At 58.3% G+C, this 6000-nt stretch overlaps 1 protein-coding gene across 1 annotated transcript in view; it reads left to right on the top strand.

Annotated features, from left to right (window-relative positions):
* The first annotated feature begins 3722 nt into the window (after window positions 1-3722).
* The window catches only part of NOS1 (nitric oxide synthase 1), a 106614-nt gene continuing 104336 nt past the window's right edge, over window positions 3723-6000 (top strand). The window contains exon 1 of the mRNA XM_059040340.2: window positions 3723-3770. The gene's annotated coding sequence lies outside the window, so the exon portion shown is untranslated. The remainder of the gene's footprint in view (window positions 3771-6000) is intronic.

Here is a 6000-nt window from a genome sequence, read left to right as displayed (position 1 = left end):
GTCTATTCCTCCCAGTCAATGGGAGGGAGGCAATATTAACCCCATTTTACAGATGAGGAAGCTGAGGCTCAGGCAGGCAAAGGACCAGCCCAAGTTAATGGCGAGAAAGTAGCCCCAGTCTGTCTGTTCGGAGGACACCTGTCAGCAGCCGCACCCCCTCTGCGGCTTCTGCCCCGCACCCCGTGCCCCCCTCCCCTGGGGGAGCCCCCACCTTGACACAGCTGCAGGGCGCGGCCAGCCACCCTCTGCCGGCTCACCCTGCCCAAACCCTTCAAGTGTTTTCACTGCTGGGTGAATTCAGCAGATGCCTTTCAATCGCAGCCTATTGAATTAGCCCCTCTCTGCAGCCAAAAGAAGATAATTATGTTTTCATTAGCCCTGGATAATGTATTACCCCCTCGGTGGCAGCACATCGGCCAACCTCCTCCATCCCTCCCCTCCCTTGGCTGGGCCAGAGCCCTCTGCTCCCCTGGGCCCACCTCTAAGCTGCTGGGTGGGGACTGGTTAGGGTCCAGGGTGGCAGAAAGCGGGGAGAGGGGATGGCCTCTCTTCAGCTGGGAGAAGCCTTTTTTACTCACCCACCATCCACACAGGGATGGAGGGTGTGGGCCCGAGAGAAGATCCAAGAATGACTGATATCATGATGACCATTTATGGAGAGCTTATTCTGGGCTGACCCCTGGATGGGTCTCGGCTGGTTGAGCTCAACAGCACTTGGGGAGAGGAGGCATTATCAACATCTCCCCCCAAACACCAAGGAGGTCCTGGTGGAATAAGGTTAGAGGCAAAGCCCAAGCAGCCTTTAAGCGGGAGAGACTTCAGAGGGTACCACACCCAAGGAGCTTTTGGGGGACCATCCCTCCGCATAGTCCGAGGGCCATCACATGGTTATGAGGCTCTGGTCTTTTAGCACCAGTTTTTGAAGCCCTCTGGCACAAGCAAGGAGGGCTCCCAAATGCCAGACACTCCCCTACCCTCCCCGAAAGACGGCAACAACATCTTCACTCTTTCTCCACAAGGCGAAAGGGGAGGCAGGAAGAGCCCCACTTTGGGGTCAGTAGGACCGAGTTCTAATAGCTGTTTTTACCACCAATTAACTGGAGCAAGTCACTTTGCCTCTCAGAGCCTCCACTTTCCCGTCTGTAAAATGGGAATAAGAAAAAGCAATCATCCCTTACAATTTCTGTGATGAGTCAATGAGATATACCTATAAAATCCTTGGCTCAAGACTGGCAAAAAAGACTGGCTCAATACAAGATAGCCGTTATCCTTTCCACTGCAACAACTAGAGTGGTTACTAGTCCTCTTAATGCTAGCGAAAAAACCAGAGTAAGCGAAGGGGAGTCTCTGTCTCTCTTTCCCTCTTCCTTTCCCCTCTCTTTCTGCCTCTCTCTTCCTCTTTATCTCTCTCTGCTGGTGTCTCTGTGTCTGTTTCTCTCTCTCTCTCTCTCTCTCTCTCTCTCTCTCACACACACACACACACACACATACACACACACACACACACACACACACACACAGAGACACTCACACACAGACACTGAACTCGAGTTGTAACTAGCTCCTTCCCTGGTCTCAGAAGCCCGCCTTCCCAAATCTCTGCCTCTGGAGAGCTGCATTACCGTGCTTTGCCCTCAACGGCGCCAGGACACCTGATGGCAAAGACAGAACTGGGGGAGTGGGGTTTATGTCCCCCTCTCCCCAAACCCAGGCCAACTCTGCCTTCTGCGGGCACAGTACAGCCTTGGCCCTGACCCCACCATCCTGTGGCTGTCCACCCACTACGAACCACCCTTCTCCCCGTTAAGAGCAGCTGGTGCTCTGGGATAGAAGTCGCCCCAACCTGGGGCCGCCTCTGGCCCTGAGCCACACACGGGCAGGCACGCACAGGAGCTGTCTGGAGCAGGTGAACGGCCAGCCCAGTGGAAGAGCAGATTCTCTTCTTCTGGCTTCCTGATTTTCCCCAGTTGCCATGGTAATTGAGGGGAGCAGCGCTCTGAGTCTGACTCTGATACCACTGAAGCCCAGCGCTCAACTTTGAAATGCTTCAGGCAGGGGAAGCTGCGCCCAGGCTGGATGCTGCCCTGGGACGCCCCATCCAGCATGGATGTCCCTGTACTTATTCTCATCATGGTTATTATTACTTGGGGCTACTGCTTACTGAGCATTTACTATATGCCAGGCACTATGCCAAGAGCTTCACCAGCATCACCTCGTCGTTGGCATCTTCATAACGATCCCAGGCCCGTTTCACTGCCGGGGAAACTGAGGCTCTGAACCTTGCACCGCGTGTCACAGTCAGGAGGTGGCAGAGCCCTGGGGCTGAGTGGGAATTTCTGGCGTCTTCCTTTCAGCGTGTTGAAGACAAACAGACCGCCACACGCCCACAGCTCCAACAGCGTCTTCATTCTTTCCTCTCCCACCTCATGCCCCCACCCCTCTTCCTGCCCCTGAAGTCACAGCCCCTTCTCCCGGTGCTTGATGTGAAAGACAGTTAGAAAAGCATTTATTAGTGACAGGAGGGGGGAATTCCTCTTCGCCTCTTCTCTGCACTACTCGGAGCCTGAGTGGGCTTGTTGCTCCACTCGGCGGGGCTGGGAGGGAGAAGATAAGCCACCCAGAGCCAGGTGCTGTGTGTGTGTGTGTGTGTGTGTGTGTGTGTGTGTGGCTGAACTCTCCTCTCCTTCCTTGGTTTTCCCCCACTTCCCCAAGAGTGTGTACGCAGCAGCAACAGTGAAATGCAAAATCCTTTGCAATCTGCCCAGGAAAAGACAGCTTTTGAGCCGGGTTTATATGGTTACCCATATGTTAGGGCCCCTAAGAAAGGAAGGAAATCTTGCTTCCCTGCATCCTCCCCTCCTCCCAGCCCAGCCCTAGGCCTCTCTCACCTTGGGGTTTATGAGGCCACAGGTGAGCCTGTCCCCTCCATCCTTGCCCCTCTCCAGCTGCCAGGCCTAAGCGCTGCTCCAGGGAAGAAGAGAACAAGGCAACATTTCCAGAACCGGCCCCTTCTCTCCCCGTCTGCCCGCCCAAGAGCCGGGCTCAGAACTCAGGCTCATTGGGGCTTCCAGCGGCGCCGAGCGTGTCCCACGTCCCGTTAGGGAATATTATCCCAGCACTGATGTAGAGGCAGAAATAACCAGCCCTGCCTCCTGTGGGGCCCTCTCTGCCCAAAGGGAGCTGCCCTGTGGCTACACTCAGCCCCATCCAGGCTCCCAGAAATTGTCACGGGGTGTGTGTGTGTGTGTGTTTCCTGATAGAAAAAAAATGGAAATTGGGTTATATAAAAGATGTATGCTTTGGAGCCCAGAGCGGCTCTTTTAATGAGGGTTGCGACGTCTCCCTCCCCACACCCATAAACCAGCCGGGTTGGACGTCACCGCTAATTTGTTTCAGCGATGATAGGATAAAGGAGGGACATTAAGAAATAAATTCCCCCTCGCGACCCTCGCTGAGCTCACGGCTCTGCCCCTACATATTTATGCCGCGTTTCCGGCCTCTGGGCGAGGAGCTACTTAGCCCCGCGGCTCCTCGGGGCAGCCAGGCGGCGAGCGGCTGCCGGGCGGACGGGGTGAGCCAGGGGCGCGCGCGGGGCGCCCGGCACTGCGCCGGGGAAGCCCAGGGCCTCCGTCCCGAACTTGGGTTCGCTGGGGCGGAGGGAGGGGAGGGGACCTGGGAGGGGTGGGGCTCGGGGAGAGGGGGCGGGAAGGGATCCGAGATGCACAAAGCGGAGGGGAAGGGCGAGGGATGCGCGCGTCTCCTACCCAGAGGTGAGTGGGTGCGACTGGCGCCTTCCAGCCGCGCGGGGCGGCGGACCGGGAGGATTTGGAACCGGGAGCGCGGTGGCTGCGGACGCCCGGGAAACGGAGGAGGAGGAGGAGGAGGCGGCGGCGGGCGGGCGGGCGGGCGGGCGGGTGCGCAGCGCAAGGAGGCAGCCTCGGCACTGCCGGGCTCGGCAGCAGGTGAGTTCTCGGCCCAGGCGTCCCGCATGCCCTCGCTGGCCGCTAGGGATCCCCGCTCTCGCGCCAGCCCCCAGTGCTCGCGGGGAGGCGCAGGCTTTGCGCGCATCCCAACTTGGTCCAGGGGGCCTCGATCTCCTCCCAGCAGGCAGCCCCAGGCCGGGGGCTCCGCTCCCGGGCCGTTGTCGCGCCCGCCGCGCTCCAACTTTGCAGGGACCGGTGTCCCTCTTCCGCCGCGCGCTCGGCTCGGAGCTGCGGTAATGGCGGCCCCTTTTGGCACCTCGCGCTACCCGCCGCGGGCAGCCGGAGGCTGGGGGACGCCAGTCCCGGGGGATCGTTGCACCTGCCCAACCTCAACTTTCAGCTTTCCTCCGTGCCCGGCTCTCCCGAGGCACGGCCGCCGCGAGCCCGCGGTAATGGCGGACTCTTGGGCACCGCTCGCCTCCCTCGGTGGGGGGCCCGAGGCCGGGAGGGCTCCGCTCCTGCGAGACGTTGTTGCTCCCGCCTGGTTTCCAACTTTGCGAGGGTTCTTACTGCGCTCCCGGTAATGGCGGGACCGCCTGCACCTCTTACTTACTGCGTCCGGGCGGGTTTGGCGTGCAAGAGCGCTGGCTCCTGGAACCTGGGAAAGTTGTGCCTCCTGCTCGAAGGAGGCTCTAGAGCTCCCGGACGGGCGAGGGGCACGCTCTGCTGGGAATCGGGGCCGGACGGTGCACCACGAGCGGTGGGTTTACCGCCAGGTAGCCAAGGGTCGGAACAGGGCCCCCGTGAGATCCAACTTCCGGAGCCACCCGCGGGGTCCTTGGGCCCGAGAGTCCGGACAGGGTTCTCCGAACTGTGCTCTAGAGACCTCGAGACCCTCGCCTCCATCCCCAGGGCATTGCGGCCGGAGGGCTCGCTCAGACCGCGCCGTCTCGGGCGGCACGTAGAAAGGAGAGGCGCGCGCCCGGAAGGCAGCTTTCGAGTGACACCACTGGGTTCTAATCCTAGATTTACCGTTTACTTGCTATGTGGTCTTAAGTTAGTCCCGTTACTTCTCTAAGCCTCAGTTCTCTTGTCTGTAAAATGGGGGAAACGATACCTTTCTAGTGCGACTGTCATGGGGACGTTAAAAAATCACGAATGTGAAAGTACTCCCATGGCCCAGCTCAAACCCCAACCTCGGGCCCCAGAAGAGCACGCGACTGACCGTGAGGGACAGCATCCCTGGGCGGAGATGCGTGTGGTGCTGGGAGGGCCCCCAGGACGCATCATCTGGCCTCTGGTGGTCCGGAACCTGGGGAGAGAGAAGGAAGCAGCTGCCGCTCAGCCTGGTACCCCAGAGGAATGAGGGCAAACTTCCCTCTTTCTTCCACGTTTCCCTAATTGGTATTGGGGCAAACATATTGTGTTCACAAAGGTGCAAGGGAGCATTGATTTTCCTCATTGTTATTTTATTTCATTAACATCTTTACTGGAGTATAATTGCTTTACAATGGTGTGTTAGTTTCTGCTGCATAACGAAGTGAATCGGCTATACATATGCATATATCCCCATTTCTCCTCCCTCTTGCGTCTCCTTCCTACCCTCCCTGTCTCACCCCTCTCCCACTGTTATTTTGAACTTAAGATAAAACAAGGAAGGAGCCTCTAGTGCCCCAGCCCGCCCGCAGCAGTCATGTCTGTCCGCTCTCCTCTGCCCTCAGGAGCTCAGATTTGAGAAGGCTTGGCACGTATCCAAAGGGAGTCGTTCTGTCCCACCATTTCCACCACCACCATCCCAGTCCTTTCCACCCCAATCATTTCCACCAATCCAGTTTCTGGGAGCCCCCGAAAGAGTGCACAACTTTGTGCCGTCTCCAAGGTGCTGTTGCACACGAGGTATCCTTGGAATACCCCCAGGAATACTTTTAAACCCCCCCCCAGGTCACCAGCACAGCAATCTGAATCCCATTTTGCAGCTTTGGAAACTGAGGCAGGGCAGCCAAGCGACCCACTCATAGCCACCACCTACCTGGTAAGTGGCACAACTGGAGACCTCAGTCCCAGCTTTTAGTTTCTT

This window comes from Kogia breviceps, chromosome 15 (assembly GCF_026419965.1).
Source record: "Kogia breviceps isolate mKogBre1 chromosome 15, mKogBre1 haplotype 1, whole genome shotgun sequence".
Taxonomy (NCBI): Eukaryota; Metazoa; Chordata; class Mammalia; order Artiodactyla; family Physeteridae; genus Kogia; species Kogia breviceps.
This window is presented reverse-complemented; position numbering and strand designations above follow the sequence as displayed.